Here is a 21,733-nt window from a genome sequence, read left to right as displayed (position 1 = left end):
AAGGTAGAATTGGCTTAAGTCAAGCTGCCCCAACCTGGGCATTCACCCAGTAGTTAGATAACTGTGTGTTCTCTCAGACGGAGGCATCTTTACTTCATATATTACCTACTTTGCTTTATTTACAAATTCAAGCAGAGGGGAATCATTTGGAAACAACTTAATCATGTTATTTACCAAGCAGTTAAGTTAAGCTTCCAAACTAATTGTTGTCACATTCAATTATGAAGTGAACTTTAACAATTGTGTTCTCCTCACCAGGGTGTTAGTAAGAGATCATTAATGTCTAATTTTCATTTGTCCTTGGCACTTTAACCAGTCAGTGTATCCACACACCATGGGGTAGGAAACCTATAAAAGCCTTAAAAATCTCCTTCAGACAACAGCTCTTACATCTATTATTTTCCATGTAGGTTCTGTATATTCTCAGATGCTGCAGCCTGTCTCCCTGCCCTAAGCTGTCCTATTATAGTCTCAGGACAAAAGATTCTGACACCAATACTTCCTTTCAACCACACCTCCTTCATTCCCACACCTTCTCTCATCATTCTGCAATTCAAGATCACTCTGCCTTTTCACTGAAAATTTCCCAGGATAACTTCCCTACTGCTTGTACACTGCACCCCCAGTTTTTTTCCATGCCCCACATAAGTTTAGATACACATTCTGAAACCTTTAACTTTCTGAAATCCTAGGGTAAGTGATCACACATGTCTTGTATATTTGTGATTTAATATTGTAGCACAGTTTCAAAAGCTTTACATTTATTCAATAATTATATGAAGGCTCTGTTGCTCTTGCTGCAATGTCTCAAAAATACATTTGTCTTTACAGCACATTTCTCATAGTCCATAAATTCCAAACTTCACATATTCCATTGTTTGGTCCTATGTGTATTTCTGTATTTCTATGAAGATAGCTCTGTCTCTGTCTCTGTCTCTGTCTCTCTCTCTCTCTCTCTTTTGCTGATGGTTTACCATTGAGCTGCCACCATCCATATCACCTATTTTGAAGATTCCACACTCTCTTGCCTACTGTTCTTCAATCCCTTCGTTGTATTCCTGACTAAATTTATTCAGGATAAGAATAACTACTAATTTTTCCTCTGAAACATGCACTGAAATTGGAAGAAAAAGCCTAGTTTCCAGGCAAACAAAAACCTCTGAAATGGCACAAGCACTCTTTCTTTGTGTGACTCATTTGTTTTCAAGCTTTTTTTAAACATTCTACAGCAACCAGACCCAACTTGACTTCAAAGATACTGGACAATCTCTCTGTGGATTTACTAAACATATGCCTTGATCCAGGAGTGATACCATAAAAAAAAAAAAATTAGCAACCAATATGGCACAGGTACTAGCTAATCCAGAAAACCTGCAACTAAAGCCTAGAGCAGAGTCCTGTGGGCTACCTGCTGTGACAACCACTAATTCTTCAGTTGCAGTTTTGTTTGAAACAGGGAACAGAAGGACCTGTTGTCCTCCTGTTGTCAGAAGAGGGACTGGCTGCTGCCAGGAGTGGTTAATTAAAAACCTGATCAGAGGTCTTTCACTATAGTAACTACTAAGGCCAGATCAATGAGTTCTGGCTAAGTATTAGCCTTGACTTTAACCAGTTGCTGCTTATTTCCTACCATAAAAAATTTCAAATAACAATTTCAGTATTGTCTTAACTGCCCTAATGGGAAAATTCACTTGGACCTCATATTAACATTTAAATATGGGAGTCATACCCCTGCCCCTCTAAATCAGAATCTCCAGGGGAGGGGTCTAGCCAGTTAAATCTTCCATAATCATAGAAGATGACACTTCTCATTAGAGAATTTCAGGCAACAGTGGCTCACTCTATGTGATTCACAACACAACTGGATAACCTGGGCAGTGCAAACCTTATGAGGGCTATTTGTGGAAAAGAAAGGGATCCACATCAAGGTTTCATAACTTGCTCAATATTAGGAAACAGGACTTCTTTTTCTCATTTCAATAGTCTCAGGATAATTGGATTGGATTATTTTCCTGCACAAAGAAGTTTAAAAAAAATGGTGTCATCTCTCTTCAAATTTTATCTTTCTATGCTTGTTTTTTCTCCATGTCAATTTTTAGAAGATTACTTATTCATAAATCACTTAGTATTACTTGCTTCTTAAATCAAACACAAAATGTTAGCCTCATTCACAAAATATTAGGAGCACAATATTTTTAACATAGAATGTTGTCCTAACAAAAGTTTCTTTTGTCAGTGAAAACTAATACAAAATAGAGAGAATTTAATTCCCCTAAAGTGTGTGGTAAGTTAAAAGTAAAATGGACACAACACTGGAAAATAGTAGCTGTTCAACCATCTCTCTTGGCATCACCTGTTTCTGCTACATAAGACTGTTTTTTTCTGATCTGCCTTTTGGAAATAATTATGGAGAATTTTTTAGCCTCTTTGTAAATAGTTTGTTTTTTTTGCTTCTCTGAGGTTAAAATATATGGCTTTCTACCATTAGAAGGCCAGTCTGTATTAAATATATATAAAGGATAATAGACAACATTAACTGACAAAGAATGAATGATTAAAAATGGGCAAAATATGCAATCTGAAGGTAGTGGCATGTCACTTGTTGAAAAATATGAAGGTGGTGACATGTCACTCATTTGTAAGCCATCTGCCTGGAGAATTCAATCCAAATGGCTTTACCAATTAAAAAAAATTGCCAGGCCCATCAATAATCAACTGGAAGACAGGCATTACATTAGACTGAGGTGAATTTCAGATGGAAAGTGTGCTTGTTTTAGTATTGACTAGAATTTCTATGTAGAACTGGGTATATCAATGTGACTGCCAAGCTTATGTTCCTGGAAATTGGAAATCCAGCATCAGATAGATCACTTTGTCTCAGTAAGGGGATTTAGAATTGGGCCAAATAATATTACATTGTTCCTGAGGATCTCATTCTTGGCTTAGATCTAAGAGGCATTTGAGTGGCTAAACAGAATGGGCAATTTGCTGAATGTTTTAGAGACTGTTTAGAGATATATGTATACACAGTCTTGATACTAGAACAACTGAGACTTTTTAATTGTTTGTTTTCTGTAGATATTCAAAACAGGTTTCCTCAAAGTGAGTTCTTTGAACCACATGTCAGAATTACTGTACTTATCATAAAGGCATATTTCTGAACCCCTCTGAACAAAGTTAACTAACAAGTATCTCTCTATTCATTAATAAGCATTCTAGATGCTTCTTATGCACAGCAAGGTTTTTTCCTCCACTGTACTAACTTTACTGAATCAGAAGCTGTTCTATAGAATCGTGTCTTAAAAATTTATAGACAGGATTCAGTGCTTCTTCAAACATGCAACTTTATCATGTGATTTAAAGAGTACTAGAATTTCTCCCCATAAGACAAGACTACTATAAATCTACCAAAAAACCTAAAGCTTCATTTTGCAAGATTTATTTCTTCAGATTAAATCAAGCCATCTTTATACATCTTCTACTAAGCCTTCTGTTAAAGGTAAATCAATATCAATAATAGTGATAAAAATAATTTCAACCCCTTTGTTAAAATCTTTTATCTCCCCATAAGTAACAGAGCAAGGCGTCAAGAGACTGATGATAAAACAATTATATATTCCTACCCATATTATACTTGCATTTTATCTTTTATTGTAATCTGCTATGTTTACATGTAATATCATACCTAGTGGCTAATAAATTCTTAAAGGGCAGGAACTCCTTCATCTTTCTATCTCTGGGGGCTGCAGGGTTTGTTATAATGTTTGACACATGATGATTTATTGTCTGAATAATAATGCTATTATAGAGAAATTAAGGAAAAAGCATGAGCTAATATTTGGCAAAGCTTTACTAGGATACTAAGGTAGTCTACCTCAGAGAAGAAACCAAACAAGGAAATCCAAGACAGGATGAAAATGGGAGAAAAAAAAAGGAGGGGGGGATGCATTTAAATTTCTTTTTAACTTTGTCAGAACTTAATACTTCATTCAAAAATATGTTTTCCCTCTGAGCCTCATTATTTTAAATAAATACATACAATGTTTGTATATATCTAAATATATATATATATGTGTGTTTGATATTGATAACTGAAAGATTTTCCTCTATATTAAATTTAATTTAGTGATTGCTTTGTCCAGTGATGGATTTTTTAAAGCATACATATATATTTTTAAACAAAATTAAGGCAGTTATGCAATAGCCATTCAACATTGATTAGGAATTGACTAGGAATAGGAATCATAAAATAAGTTGTAGTCTAAGATCAACTACCTCCTTATAAGTGTCTATAAGGTGAACAATTTTGTTGGCTATAAGATAGATGACCATGAGTACTAGTTACCTAACTTAACTCACAGACTTATTGTGAAGTTGAAAAGAAGCAATGTACACAAAAACATTTTGTAACAACTAATGCATATATATGTGTTTTAATCAATATTATATATAAAAATTATAGCCTTAAGTCTTCCTTTGGGTTCTCAAAAATGTCCTTGGTAGCATCAGAATTTGACACTCAGTTTTTTTATCCAGCTATTTACTAGGTTCTGCCTTCTGAGCAGTCACACTAGTGGCCAGAATAAGTGACATAAGATGTAAACAGTTACAGGGATCAGACTTTGGACTTTATAGATTTTTGTGAATCATAGCTATTCACAGTTATTTGCAATAGGTTTTTTCCCAATCCTGTTATGAAACCTCTGGAAAAACTACCGATTCCTTTTTATATTAAGTTAAATTATTTAATTTGTGAGTAGGAGGAAGAGAGCAAGATTTGAATTATACAGAATTCAAACATTTTCATAAAGTCCTAAAATTCTGATTCTGGTAACAGAAGCATATTCTTTCCCTGCTCTGGTTGATACTGTAAGACCATGACTGCTATTACTAAAATTTTTACATACTCATTGATCATGGTGGTAGGCTGAAAAACATAATAGGATGCCCATGGTTTAATACCCAGAACCTGGTAATATGTTATCTTACCTTGCAAAAGAGACTTTTCAGAGTTGAAGAATTTAAAATCTTGAGGTAGAAAGATAGCTGGATTATCCAGGTAGGACCAATGTAATTACAAAGTCCTTGCAGAAGAAGGTAGGAAAGTTAGGATTAGAGGAAGAGACCACACATAAACAAAGCTTGTTTTTGTGAGTTTGGTTTTCTTCTTCTTTTCGATTCCACATGTAAGTCATATAACTTGTATTTCACTGTCTTATTATCTAACTTAACATAATTCCCTCAAGGTCCATCATGTTGTTGTAAATAGAAGGATTTCCTGCTTTCTCATGGCTGAATTATATTTCACTATGTGTGTGTGTGTGTGTGTATCACATCTTTTTTTATCACCTCATCTGTAGATAAGCACTTAGGTTGTTTTCATAACTTGGCTACTGTGAATAATGCTGCAGTGAACACAGATGTGTAGATTTATTTTTGAAATACTGATTTTAATTCCTTCAGATATATACCCAGGAGTGGGAATGTTGCTAATGCTATTGTAGTAATTATACTGTAATACATAAGTATATTAAACCAACACATATACCTTAAACTTACATAATGATAGATGTCAATTATATCTCAAGGAAACAAAAAAGCAGAGGTTGGAAAGATTTGACTGCTTACTGGGAGGTGACAAGCCAAAGAATTTGAGCAGCCTCTAGAAGCTCAACAAGGCAAGGAAGTGGATTCACCCCTAGAGCCTTCAGAAAAAATGCAGTCTGGTTAACACCTTGATTTTAGGGCTACTGTCTTCCAGAACTGTAAGATAATGAATTTGGGTTGCTTTAAGCCAAGAAATTTGTAATAATTTGTTACAGCAATAATAGGAAGCTAATGTAGTCATCAAATACAATCAATCATAATTTCTATTAAAGTGTCTAAAAGTAAAGAAATGAGGGTTAAGATTTTAGTCTATGGATCCACAATGCCTGCATTTAAATCCCTTTCCATCACTTACTAAGTGAGTTAGCTTGGCAAGTGTTTGTCTGCCTGTACAGTGGGGATAATAAGGGTACCTTACATGGTTTTTGAGAAGATTAAATGAGTTAATAAATTTAAAGCTATTAGAACACTGTGTGACACATGGTAAGTTTTCATAAGATCTAAACCATCATTTTATTTCTGTCATTACTGAAGTTATGATTATCACTTGTTTATTCTTTAAATAAAAATATCAGAGTTTTCACTCTATAGGTGCAATTTGATGGGGAAGATATCAAAAATATTTTATCAAACCTCTGCTTTCAGGAAACTTATGATCAAGAGGGAGAGATAGAGTATATACGTAAATTACTGCAGTACAAGATGGAAAATTGTGGATGTCACAGATGTTTTACTTCCTTCCCACCATCCTGCTTCTGAGCCCAGCAAATATGATGAATAGTGTATTATGTCCCTTCCCTTGACTGTGGAAGTATCTCAACTGTAGTACACTTTTTGAACGAATTACGTAGGTAAAGTTTCTTTTAATTAGAAAAATAAATAATTAATTTGGGGTAGAAATAAGAGGTATTGACTTGGCTATGTGTTGAACTGCTGTCTACATATTATTGCCACTAGATGATAAGTTATAACCTCTAATTATCACATAGTTCATCTACTGCTGCAAAATTGTCAGATGGAAATCAACTAAGTTTTGGTGCTGAGTTAAAAACAAAAACAAAACAACCAACAACAATAATAAAAACTATGTTTTATACCTAGTGGTAAACCACCTCTTCTGGTAATAGCTCTCTTATTTTTTTAGAATTATAAAATGACAGCTCAGGACTGTAGATAAAGCCTCAGACAGAAACAAGAAAATAATAACAATTTCTGAATCCATGCAGCAATTTTCCTCTAAAATTAACCTTCACAATCCCATGATGGATTAAACAGGTACCACTTTCAGATGTCATCTATAAGAGGAAGAGCACTCAAAGATGTAAGACCCATCAGCCCAAAATCAAAAGGATAAACATCACCATCACAAAAACATATTTAGCAAATGCTTTTGTTGTTGTTTTTGGTTTGATTTGTTTCACATGCTGGGTTTTACTTCCTGTGGTATCGAAAAAATCCTTCGTGTTTCAAAACAGGACTCAATTTGTATACATGTGATTGAACAGCTAATTATAGACACCTTCACCTGAACAAGATGCTAAAACATAGGCATGCCAGCCACTCTCATGTTGATCTTCATTACCCATCACTGTACAGTTTAGGAAGGTCACATAAACAGTATAGTTACATGGATTATCTTAGTATTTGCTCTATTTCTCTGGAGACATAGCCTGAATCAATCTATGTTTAAAACAATTTTGATTGAAGTTAGTGGAAGAGCATGAGTTAGAAATAACAAAATGAGCCTAAGTATTAAGATCACCATATAGAAGGGGAAGACCTAAGGGAATTCTAGAAATTTTAACTTGTGTCTTTAGCTATGTAAAGTTCAGAGAAAAATGTTCACATAAGTTTTTATACTTATTTTTCCTAGAAGCACTCTCAATTTTTAAATGCACATATGTTGCTACATCTATTTAAACAATAAAATTATGTCACTACAATGCATAGTCTTTAACTGAGAATATTTGATCTTGTATCATAGGCCCAGTTAAATAGCATCTGAATAATTCAGAACACAAACTATTTAAAGAAGTCAATATTAGCAAAAAAAAAAAGAAGCTACAGTCTCATAGGAACATAATTTGTGAGCAATTTACCTATTTTAAGGAACTTGTATCTTAACCTTCATTGAACTTCAAGATCTTGGTAATGTTTTGTCAGGCAACATTAAATTTATCCTTATAATGTATTCAATTTTTGTTTTTCCTTGGATAAATGCTAGAAAATGAAGACTTTGGCCAAAAAGTAGAACATTCTTCATGTGGAGTCATATGGCACAAAGCTACATACCAAATCTAGGCTGAATAGGGTGGGTTTCCCCCAGAGTCAGGTATTTTGATATGGATTTGGGGAGCAAATTTTGACAATTGAATGATATACTTTGACAAATGATAGATAACACATTGCTTCTCAATATTACAGCATTTTCAAGTCAAAACAATACAGACACGTGCCAGGATCTTGCGGTATTGGTGTTCTTTAGTTGCAAACCACAGAAACTAGCTGTAGCTTATCTAAACCAAGAGAAGAATTTTAAAAGGATTTTTGAAAAATATGAAATTTGTGGTAAGATGGTAGATCTAGGCTTGAAATTGGACAGGAAGTTCTAGATGGCAATGGCATAGGTCTTCTGGCAGGTGACATGTAGTCTGAGAGCCTCTTCTAGAATGAAATGCAATTAAGTGTGTTTGCATTTTTTTTGTGTGGTAGCATGCTCAAGCCTCTGATTCTGACTGACCTTGGTTGGATCAAGAGTTGAGCATTTCCAAGGGCAGAACAGTGCACATAAGAGCCCCACCGTACTGCACAGAACAGGAAGAAGAAATTTTGTTGTAATTAAAAAGGAGAAATGACTGCCAAATAAACCACCACCCACCACCAAATCCAACTGTATGCTATAGATTTATTCTCATATTTTTACAGTTTAAAAAATTTTACAGTTAAGAATTAGGAAACTCAAATATTTCTTCAAAGTCTCATCAAGGACAGTAGCAGGAAATGGACTGACTAGTTGAGGCAGGGGTAGGGGTGAGGGTAAAGGAACATTTTTAATGAATAAATTTGACTGGAAAGATATAATTTTAAAGAGTTCTCTTCAAGCTGGATTAATAATTAATTCTGGATCTTTTTTATCAAACAAGAAGCTTGAAATAAATCAAGCCTCCTATATTATACCCCAGACACCTGCCATCCTCAGTTGTGATAGATGCAGACTAAATTGTTTGAATTTTTATTTAAATGCAGTTTAATACAGAATTTATATTATACAAAACAGAAAAATAGCTCTAATTGCATAATGCATTATCTTAGTGAATAAATAATAAATAATCTACTGAATGTATAAATGACACTGACAGAACTTTAATAAATTTATTTGTGTTACTCTCACCTATCAGTAATTTTATGATCATTTAGAGTCTGACTCTTCATGAAATGAAATTATTTTAAACTTTTCTTATGCTGACAAACAGAAAGCTTTTTAATTCCCCATTTACAAAATGACATCTGCTCTATTTCTATTTTACTTTTTCAAAATGAGTTTGCTTTAGTATTTTATTTCTGATTTTGTCAAATAGTTTTGCCAAAGATGGTGAAAATCCAATCCCTGTAGACCAGAAATTACAGAAATGTAGACATAACACTTTACATATGGTAGTTATGTGCTTAACATTTTATATTAAGGTATTTTAGACATTTATTTCCCTTTCTCTGTTTTTTAACCCAAGCAAATGCAGGAAAAGTTTAAACAATAAGAATCAAGCCATTTAGCAAGTAGGATATTGATTTTCTTATTTTAAGTGACAGTAATCATATAGTATTAATAATATAAATCAGTCTTCAGCTCTGATCATCTAAATGCAATCTATAGCTCTTTCTATTCAGTGACAACAACAGAAAAAGGTAAAACTCTGATCAGAGCCATGCTGCTGTTGTCACCTGATCAACTCATTTTCTTCTTCTTCACGTTATCTCCCCTCTCCCTACTGACATGCACCATGTCCACTCATACACACAGGTATACACATGTGTACACACATACACACACACTGGAGTGTGGGGTTTAATGCTGTGGATTCTGATGTCAGTTTTACCTGGGTTTATAGTCAGATCTATCATTTACTAAGTATGCAAATTCAGCTAAGTTACTTACCTTCTCTGAGCCTCTACGTCTTCATTTGAAAAACAAAGATAGGCACAATGGATATTCTCAATAAGTGTAAAGTGCTCTTGTTGCAATTATTGCTATTGTAGGTATAGTGTTTTTAGGAGAAGCAGTAGTTGTGATACTAGTAAGTGTTCATGGTTTATCCTCTGTATTCAAAAAGTTTATTCACAATAATAATCAGATAGTAATACCTTATTAGAAGATCATTCTTGGAACATAGCACATATAATCGAGGACAATTAAGAAGCCTAGTATGAATCATAACTCTGACAAATCCTGAGACAATTCTGCCATTAGAGATACATATTTCTTTTTTCATTTTAATCTTCTCTTACTTGCTCAGCTATTAAAGAAATCAGAATATGGGAAGAGACTCAGCAGTACTGAGTAATGATGAATTTTAACAAATAGGGTTGGATGACTCAGAGTTCAAAACACATTTTGTTATATTATTACAATATATTATTTTCATTCATCTGTACATGATACCACTATAATTAATTTGGTTCAAAAAATGAATTTTATTAATGTTTTAATCAATAGGATCCCAGAAACATGCAATGCTATATTAATAAGTTATATTGTTTTAAACTGTGATCCTGCTTCCAACTTCTCTCCATTTCTTTGCTAAAATGCTTGATGTCTGACTACATGTCTGACATCATAAGAATCAGCTTTTAAATAATGGATGTCAATCTCTTCTACATCTGGCTTGAAGAATATTCCCTGCAGAAGATGAGACTTCTCAAAACACATCTGAGCTAAAGATACAAAAAATTTTTCTCTGTTCTGGTCTCACTCCTTCAGGTCTAGGCTTCAGGCTATAGCATTAGAAATCTCACTCTTCTTGAGAAAAATGAAAAGTAATCTTGAGCAAGATTAGTATAGAGGAACAAACACTTAACTAGAAATCAGGAAGTCTGGTCTAGCTCTGAATCTATCTTGGTAACCTTGGTAACCTTGGCAAATATAACTTCGTCTTTCTGTAAAGTGAAAAAGTTTAGTTTGACTATTCTAAGTATCACTCAAGTGTTAATGTCTGTGGGGAGGAAGTATACATCACCATGTGTTATTTTAATCTAATTGATAGTTTTCATAAGGCAAACTTCCATACATAGATACCATATACATGCCACACATACTCATAGACATGCACACTTTTCCAATACCTCTACCACTATTTCTCTTCTTTATCCAAATATGGAAAGCCAATATTCTAAATACTATTATTAAACAAAAAAGCAACCTAAAAGGATTTGTCAGCAGATCAGGAGGATTCTGTGCAGATGTATTCCCCTGGGAAATATATGCCAATGATAAAATTCTAGATCTGACTTTTGCATGTGATAAAATGCTTATTTGTTTTTTTGCTAGTTAAAGAAAAATAGAGCAGAAGTCATTTATCACCCAATAAAGTATTTGCTGAGAACTTTTCATTTTAAGTGAAATGCCCCCTCCCCATTTAAGACACTAGTCCTTCTAAAACCACATCTAGTTTTATTATTGATTTTTATCTTCTTTGCCCTCAAGAAATAACAAGAAACATGTTCAATTATAGCCTGGGGGAAAATAGAAGAAAGAAAGTAACACCAGAGATCTATCCTACTCTGGTGAAAAAATTGACTTGATAACCTAATTGGCCTTTTGTATGACTGATAGTTAAAACACCTTGTGCTAGGTGGAAACCAAATTGAACACCACAGTAGACAGAGAAGCAACAGCCAAGTCGAAAGGTAAATTAGATATGCTTGTCTGAGTCTGAATTTGCCAAACTCTTTTACTTTATCTTTACGGCCATGTGTAATTTCATCTCTAAGAAGATAAAGAGGGAGTTAGAAGAGCCAACAGAAGGGGAAATGAAGTAAATTCTTACTGATCTTCAAAAGAAAGTAATAACCTGCTAGTCTGTGCCTTGGTTTCTTTACAGTGAGATGTCTGTTACATGAGTAGAAACATTTTTAGGTTATTTTACCAAGCAACATTTTCATATTATTCAGAAACCCAGGATTGTGCTAACAACTCAATAATGGCTTATACTCTTCAACAGATGCATTAGAGAATCACATGAAGTAGCAACTATGGTGTGTTCTTACTGGTACAAAATGATGCAACCCCAGGAGAAATTCTTCCTGACCCATCAAATCAAATCAGTGTCATAGACTTCTTATATGCACTTTGTAGATACAAGAAAGCCAATCAAGTATGAATTTAAATAAATGTTCATTAAATGGTTCCAGCTCTCCCAGCTACAATAGTAAGAGGAGTGGAATTGGAAAATTATCTTGACATACCTGCCCTTTCTTTTTTTAGCCACCTCTTAACTTTTCTTCCAAACTCACAGCACAAATATACTGAACAGTGCATGCTGGATCATAAGTAGTCACCCTGACAAGCATGGCTAAAGGATGTCTACTTGCATGTGTATTAGCTGAAATCCCAGATATTGTATTGAAAATGTCAAATCTGTACCCAAAAGTATAGCAGCAGAATTTTATTCTACTTGTGGATTTTGTGGAAAGGGTTGGAACCTGAGTTCCCTTTATTTTTTAATTCTCCTAGGTGCCAAGGACTAGGAGAAGGTTGAATATGCTATGTCATTATTTCAAATCTACAAAAATTAATAATAATAATACCCAATATTATTTATGTGCTTATTGCTCTAAATTTACACACACTGCTATTTAAACTGGAGAAGGCTTTGGTATCTTAATTAGAATTCCATTAATTACAGTCTTATTTCTGCAGATTACCACACTGTTATAACTCATATATTCAAGTTTCTATTGAGATTGAAAGTTCAGATTAATTAATATTTTGTTGAAAAGAACAGAATTGTTATAAACCACCAGGAGCTGAAAGAGACCATTAAACAAAACAAACAACCAACAACAAAACAAGCAAATAAACAAGGATAAAACAACCTACCTTTCCTGTGGTAGATGAAAATCAATAGGCATAGAAATGGGAAGGTCCAAGCATGCAGGTTTAGACAGGTACTGTCCATTTTCCGTCATGAGAGGGCTACAAGAAGAAACAGAAGAAACTCAGAAGGTTAAAGCTAAACAGATTTCTATTTTTTCCCAAAAAAAGCCTTTTGCTGTTATTTGTTTTCACTTAAATATTAATAATATGGATCGTCCACACTGCTTTCTTCTCCTAGTAGGATAATGTAGAGATCGCTGTATTAAAACGTCATTCCCTTAAAAAAGTAAAAACTGAGGCATCTTCAAAAGGCTCAATTTTGGTTTGATATCATATCCATCATGTAGAAATAGAGGAGCATTCTTTATTAGTTTATTCAACTTTAGACATTATATCAAGAAATTCCACAAGTTAAAGCATCAGTGACATACCCCTCAAATTTTGTAACAGGAAGCTATCAGACATAGGACAAGGGAAAATAACTTAGTTCCCCATGTTTCACACTGTCAAATAAACTTGCTTCACACTGTCAAATGAACAACTACCTTAGGGGTTTCATCCCTATTTGAGCAATACAGGCTGCATGAGTTGCAAATTTGCACAACAATTCTAGATCCAACTGGAAAATAAATGAGTTCAAGCATAGTAATTCAGTTTCTACCCATGAGAAATTCAAAATGTGTACAATGTTCAATGACTGTAATTTGAAAATATAAAATGAAATTAAAAAAAGATTACCACGGCTAATGTCAATTCATAAACATTAAACTTTGGAAATCAACCTTACAAATGAACTAATAATTCCAGTATATGAACAACACTCATGTTTGTGCAGGAACAGTACTTACACACAAGGTCTAATGAATCCAGAACATTTATTGAACAAACACAGTATGTGTATGGAATATGTACCCTGCAAGATTGAAAAAGAACAAATGAAGATTTTTCTCTTCACTTATGGAGCTTATAGTAAAATACATACTTATAATAAAATATTGATGAAAATGTGATCCAAGTTTTCCAAAAAAAAATTTTTGTCAACCCTGCAAAGCTTAAGGCGGTGGGTATTAAATAAGCCAGCTCATTCTGTCTAATTTGAGGTACTACACTGTAAAGTATACCTTCAGCCTGTAGGTTCCCCAAGGTCAAACACCTTGTCCCCTCACTTGGGACTAAACTCTCTGTCTCTAGAAAAGAATTTGCCAGATATCTCTTTGTCCGTCTCTCTCTCTCTCTCTCTCTCTCTCTCTAAGGAAAATCAAGTAAGAAGGCAAGAAAGAAATTTACACAGACTGAGGCTTTCTCAAGGGAGGAAGAAGCACCTTTTTAATAAATCAGTCTGAAAGCAAAGACAGAGAGATTCTCTGGTATAACCAGCCTATTTTGCTTTCACCTTGAACTCAGTTTCTATTTTGCAGAACTTGGCACCTCACTTTATTTTTATTTTATTTTATTTATTTATTTATTTATTTTATTAGTCTCTGCTTTACAACAAAGTGAATCAGTCATACATTGGCACCTCACTTTAACATTATACCACTACCTATATGTTGCTTTGTGTTTATCTGAACAGACAAGAACTCCCCAGAATGATTCCTACAGTTTGCTTTAAGCTTAGCTGCATAATGGTAAGCATTCTGTGAGAATCAAATATGTTTCTACACCAAAGCAGACAAACTTCCAGACAAGGGGAACAGAGTTTCAAGCTTCTACTTAGGAGGTATAATGCTAAAAAGAATATTGTTTCCCACCTCTACAACAGCAACATAAAAAGTTGGATATACAAACCAAAATTTTCTTGACCTCGTTAGAGAACTGAGGTCACAGGGCAATAAACTAACCAAAAATCTATGGAAAGATAGGGTCTTCCAAAGAGAAATAGGACATAGCACTTATTTACCTGGGGCAGATGTAGTAAGCTAAAAAAGCAAGAAAGAAGAATTCAGCTAAAATTTGAACCAACTGCTAAATAATTAGCATGAGCTCATTTAGTGTGAGAGTACAGAACTTCTAGAAGCTGAAAGACACAAAGTAAGTTATGACCATTTGCAATATTTACAGACCTCAAGAGGTGATCATGAGAAAAATTAGAGTCAAAGAAAGAGACAGGGAGCATGATATGTGCCAAGGGGAGGAGACTTTCATGCAGGAAAGGCATGAAGTCCACACAAAACCTTCCCTGTTGTCCCTTTGGAACAAAAGTTTAAGCTACTGGCATTAGGGAGTAAAACATATTGTTCTCGGTATACAGGTGAAACACTTGCATCTGGGAGAAGGAAATAAAAAAATCACCTCTACCCATGAGGAAGGGCAGAAAAATACTCAGGTCTTATGTCATTAGAGATTATCCACTGGGGAAGGGGTAGGATCCCTGAGAAGGAGATCCTCACATCCTTAAGATTGACCTTACATTGTCCATGTACAGACAAGGTTGAACCAAAACACCAGAGGAATGTTCATGTCTTCCATCCCACTACCAGGTTATCAAGTGTTGCATGACAAATAATATCATTTTACTATGTGGAGAAGGGTGGAATTGTGAAGAAATATCTAACATAAAAGTGCAAAAAGAAGATCTAAAGCAGAGAATGGAGCAGACATTGATGAAAATCTTCCAGAAAAACAGCTCTCACACTACACAAAAGGCACAGGTAGAAAAATTTCAAGTTGGTGATACAATAAGGGTAACCATAATAACAACAGCAACCACCACCACCACCACGAAACAACAATAATAATAATGTAGTTCATCTTCTGACTAGAAACCTCAACTTCCCACACTAAAGGCTAACAAAAAAAGAAGTTTCACATTTCCAGGTATAAATATTATATACCTCAGTATACAAGATGTCTGGCATTCAACCAGAAACTACAAGATACACGAAGAACATGAAAAAAACAACACACTGTTCCCAGACTTATATGACCCAGATGTTGGAACTATCAAACAGAGAATTTTAAGTATATATTGTTGCATTTCCAGTTGATTAATATGTTAAAAATCTGTGGAGAAAAAGACTGACAACATGCATGGACAGGGGGAAAAGAGAGAGAAACATAAGAAATAAAGGGAAAACCTTGGTAAGAGAAGTGTACACCACCTTAGATACACTCCAAACAGCAATACAATAAACTCAACACAGCAAAGGAAAAATCACTGAACATGGAAATAGATCACTATAGGGAACACAAAGAGAGACACAAGGAGAAAAAAGAGTGAAAAAAATAAGGTATCAAAGAGCTCTAGGATACAATCTAACACATTTGAAAATAAAATCCCAGAAGTAAAAGAGGAATAGAATAAAGTATAAGAAGTATTTGAAGAGATAATGGCCAAGACCCCAAACTACAAATCTTAATAGTTCAGCAAACAGCAAAAGTATAAATAAAGCACACACACACACACCTCTACCTAGGCTCATTATTGTCAAACTTCTGAAAAACAAAGATAAGAACAAACACTGAAAATTATCAGAAAACAATAAAAATTACAGCAAACTGCTTGGAATAACAATAAAAAATGCAGTGGATTTGTCACACTATGTAATGACATTTTAATGTACTGGGGGAAAATAACTGTTTATTTAGAGTTCTATACCAGCAAGAAGTAGCTTTCAAACATGAAGAAGAGATATATTTCCGGAGAGGACTTCTGAAATGGCAGAGTGAGGAGCTCCAGAGAACTCTCTCCCTGGCAAAACAACTGCTTAAGTGATGAAAATTATTAAAAACCAGTAAAAAAAAAAAACAAAAAAAACCCACTGTCTTAAGGGAATGTGCTAGTTTCCTATGATTGCTGAAACAAATTACCACAAACTTACTGGCTTAAGTGACACACATTTATTTTCTTATAGTTCTAGAGTTCAGAGGTTCAAAATAGGTGTCTCTCAACTAAAATCAAAGTATAGGTAAAGGCACATTCTTCCTGAAGGCTTTAAGAAGAATCTTTCCCTTCCCTTTCCTGGTTTCTAGAGGCCACCAACATCCCTTGGCTTATGGTCTCTTTATATCTTCAAAGCCAGCAATGAATGCTAGAGTCTTTCTTAAATGGCATCACTTCTGCCGTCCCCTTTCACATCTAAAGACCTTTGAGATTACACTGGTCTCATCACAGTAATCCAGGATAATCTCCTCATCTTCATGTAAATTTATTAGCAATATTAATTCCATTTTCAAAGTTAATTCCCCTTTTCCAGGTTACATAGCATTCACAGGTTCTGGGGACTAAGCCCGGGACATATACAGAGGCCATCCTTGTGCCTACAACAATCCACCATCGGACACCAAGAGATTCATATCCATCCCACATTCATTCTATACAAGGTCACCAAAAGACTCAACCAATTAGAACATCAACTCAAGTTTCAAATCTCACATCAAAAGTTCCAGATGTCATTACTTAAATGCAACTAAATTAAGTATTGATGAGACTATGGGTATAATCCATCCTGAAGGAAAATTTTTCTTCATCTGTGGACCTGTGTAACTAGACCTGTGAAACCGCTCCCAAAATAAAAGGATGCTACAGGAATAGATTAGCAGTTATAGAGATTTCCAGTCAAAAAGAAAGAAAACAAAAAGTAAAAAGGAGGCACTTATCTTAAGCAATCTCAAAGTCCAGCTGGGAAAACAGTATTAGGTTTCAAGGCCTGGGAATAATGCTTTGCTCCAAAAGGTTCCACCTACTAGGTTCACAGCTCTGTTCTTGGAATCATTATTCTTTTTCATGAAGGTTAGAATGTGTTTGAGGTTTAGTGATTTTATCCTCCTGTTTCCTACCTATAGAATTTTAAGAGTCTGACCACCTTCTTTCATTTCTTCTCTCTGTCCCTTTTAGTACAAGTTGACAGTATTCTTCTTCTATAAGAATTTCAAGTACCTGGTGTGTCTCCCATGTCTCACACGGACTCACTCTGTTAGACCAACGTTTACTCCAAGGATCTTTCCTGGATAATCTTATATCTATTCTTAGCTTCTGCTGAGATGGCTGAGAGGATCTGTATGTCACGTATCCAATCTCACAAAGCCCTTTGTGTGACTGAATAATCTGAATTTCTAATCCTTCTGAGGCATTATGAAATGATTGCCTAGCCACACCTTGGACTTTCTCCAAAGCATCATTTTTCTAGTAATGAATTAATTTTGACATGCTTTGCAATCTGGATAACATGAGAACTTCCCAAATTATCATGTCCCTGTTCCTTTTGCTTAACAGTTCTTTCCTCCATGTATCTCCTTCCCCTCACATTTTACAATAGGCAGCAATAAGAAATCAGACCACACTCAATAGTATTTGCTTAGAAATCAGTGAAACTGAAGCCTCACTGGCAGCAAGTACTTGAATACAACCTCTGATGAAATTCAAAAAATAGGCTACTCTGACCCACGGGTGACACTCAAGAATCCAAGACTAAAAATATCATAGTTGGGCTTCCTTGATGGCACAGTGGTTAAGAATCCAGCTGCCCATGCAGGGGACATGGGTTCGAGCCCTGGTCTGGGAAGATCTCACATGCCGCGGAGCAACTAAGCCTGTTTGCCTCAATTTCTGAGCCTGCGCTCTAGAGCCCACGAGCCACAACTATTGAGCCCAGGTGCCACAACTACTGAAGCCTGCGTGCCTATAGCCCATGCTCAGCAAAAAAAAGACGCCACGACAATGAGAAGCTCGTGCACTGCAACGAAGAGTAGCCCCCGCTGGCCGCAACCTGAGAAAGGCTGCACACAGCAATGAAGACCCAACACAGCCAAAAATAAATAAATAAATTTATTTAAAAAAATATATATCATAGTCATCCCTGACATTCTGGAATACTGTATATATGCCCAAGTCTATGCCTTTTCAGAAGCAACCAGAGAGGAAAACTCCAAGATACAATTTTCTGTTTGTATGTGGGGCAATAATAATAATAATATATTTAAAAAAGCAGTATTTCTCTCTAATGCTTTATTATAAGGTAGGCATTCAAGTTTCCCATAACTCCTGCATCTAACTGCAATTAGTCTGTAAGTATAATGAAAGAACCAGGAAATACATTAGTAAATTCATATAATTGAATTCATTTATCCTCTTAAGATTTTCAAATCATGAGCTAACAAATATAACCATGGGTAATAGCTTATTAAGAAATTATCAGTAGAGCAGAGATTACATTACTCTTTAACATAAGTTAAAACAAAGTCATCCTTATATATATTTAACTGATATACCTAATTTTGGTATCTGAGTCCCCAGTTTCACCTTAGTTCACTCAAAAAGCAAGTATCCCAAACTTCAGAACTTTGGTATTCTTTAACTATTCAATGTAATTATCTCATCAGCCACTTTCAAGTTGCCTTTGTTGTTGTGTGTTTTTTCCCCTAATTAGATTTTCTTCATGTTTTATACTCTTTTTCATCTGGTAATACACTGCAAATTTTGACACATTCTAATGGCATTCATCAAAGTGTAAGGGGCTTGATTTTCTCATTAGTCATCTTTCATCTTTTTGTGTGTTTTGATTGATTTTTGGCTTGAAACACTCCTTTTAACATTCTTTAACCAAAATTCCTATTTTGTTGACAAGAATGTTTCCTAATAAATTATTTTATTTTTTTCTAAGGTTTTAAAGTCATTAAATCATTTCTGACCTCACACAGCTTAAACACAGAGTTTTTTGCTTTATTTTGAATATAGCAAGTTAAAATGAAACAGGGCTTATAAAATTCCATGATCCAAACTATTTTTATGAAAGCTTCTAAACAAACATAATCCTAGCTAGTAAAGACAGACATAATCCTAACTATTGATGCTTAGTAATTAGGCAGAAATGGTAAATCTGGAAAAAGCAATCATTGTCTTCTTTCTTTGAATCTAGAAGGCTAAGGGGTGACAAATATGGAGAAGCAGGAAAGTGCTCTGGAGTATTTTTAGAAATTCCTGGGTGCAGTAGGACACTCATCCGGGACCCAGCCAACACTCCTGCAGGCAGCACACCAAGCCTGTAGTGTAAGATCTGGAGGTCCCAAACTTTTCCTCCTCCTTACCCTCAACTCCTCTTCCTGATGGATATCCAAATAGACAGTTCTCAGAGCATCCCTTCTCCCCTCTATTTTCTGTTTGACGTCAAATAACTGGACTTTCTTAAACATTTTCTCCATGATGTAGGGGCCAATAATATCAGCAACAAGAATAAGGGTACAATATAGAGTATGAAACCATTCCAATTTGTCCAGGACTGAGAAAGCTCCAGGTATTTATTGAGGAACCAGGAGGAATTTGTCACCCTAGTGCAACACCATGCTAAGGTGGCCTCAGTGTTGGGGTGATTGTGATGTCCTGGATCCCAGCACCAAAAGACGATCATATGTATCAGATGAGGCAAACAGAAAATTTTCAGAACTATCATACCCAAATGTTTTTAGGGATAAATGATTACTACAAATGGGTTAAATTGCATACAGATATTCAGATACTGTCAAAAAATCAAAACTCTGCAGACTCCTTTTTAATAGTTAGTCTATAATTCCTGGTAAATCACTTGTTTTCATCACTGGATGAGGGAATCTAGCCCCAGACATCTTCCAAAAGCCTTCATAAGCACAGTGAAGCATAATGGTAACTACTAGTTACATGTGGATCAAAGAACAGACTTCAGAGGCAGACAGACTCTGAATGCCTCCTGCAACATGTATTCTGGGTGGTTACCAGAAGTTCCATAACCTACCAGTGCCAGTTTCTTAAGTTTTAGTAGTGCCTGTCTCACAGCAACCTTACAAGAGTTTAAAGCATTAATATATGCAAAGAATTCAGCACTGTGCCTGGTTCATAGTAAGTATGAAAAAAGTAGAAACGTTATTTCCCCATCTTGTCACTCATTCACTTAAGAAATATCATCAACGTATCTTCCGTGTCTTTTTTTTTTTCTTCTCTCTCCAGTGCCTAGAAAAAGACCTGGTACTTAGAGTTGATAGATATTTGTTAAGTGAATATGTGACAGGAGGCTTGGTTAAATGATGAAATTTAACCAAGTATCCTCAAGCTATGACACTTATTGTACACAGCCTGAAATGATGTCACCATAAAGAATGAGCCATCAGTGACATATAGTGTTAATTTAAAGAGGTTTCTTTCAACAAAGGGGCACTGAAAAAATGTACTTTGAGATAAGGAAAAGGACGTGAGATGGAAAGGACGTGACTAACAATACTTTGGTAGAATATTAAGCTATTGCACTGGTGTCATGGATGCTGTGAGCCAAGGTCAGATGCCCATTTCATGACTGAGGATATATTCCCTCAAGCGCCAGTTGTGAAGCTCCACCAGGAGTTGCCTGAGCTGATGGAAGCTGCCACCCCAAAAGTCATTTCTGAGATAGCCCTTTCCCAGTGACTGATCCACATGGGGGTAATAATATTTGAGGCAATGGGGCAACATGAATCAGGAGAATCTAAAGGGCCAACCTCAGTATGAGTCCATAGAGAGTTGGCTCAAGTTTTGTGGTGACATCTCCCTCTGCCCAATCTTTATTCTCTTCTTCAGCAAATTGCTTTCCACAACAAGGATTTGTGAGGGTCAAATGGGCTAACTTACAAAAAATGATTAAGTGAGGTTTTTGTACATGGTAAGCAGTCAATAAATATTAGAAATTTGCCATTTTATTATTGAAGGAAACCACCAATTTCATATAAGAATCCATGTAGCATTTCTCTAAAGGTTGATTCATCCAGCATCTGAAAAGTTCTATCAAGGAACTTACTTTTTATTTTTAACATTAACTAAAGATTTTTAGCAGGATTGCTAAGTCAAAATCTCTTTCTCTGCACAACTTGTACTCATTTTCCTCAATCATTACATAAAATAAACATAATCCTTTAACAGTTTTTCAAATTTTATCTTTGTTAAAAAGAAATTTTTTCCCACAACCTGTAAATTATGTAACACACTCTAGTTGATTTGGTTTTTGTTTGTTTTCATTTGTTTGGAGCTTCCCAAATGATCATGATTCAATCTAATTCTCCCCTTTGCTTTGCTGGTAGCAGACTAGAGAAAGAATC

This window comes from Mesoplodon bidens, assembly GCF_964165515.1.
Source record: "Mesoplodon bidens genome assembly, chromosome: 5".
Taxonomy (NCBI): domain Eukaryota; kingdom Metazoa; phylum Chordata; class Mammalia; order Artiodactyla; family Ziphiidae; genus Mesoplodon; species Mesoplodon bidens.
The sequence above is the reverse complement of the archived record's forward strand: the minus strand, read 5'-3'. Positions refer to the sequence as shown.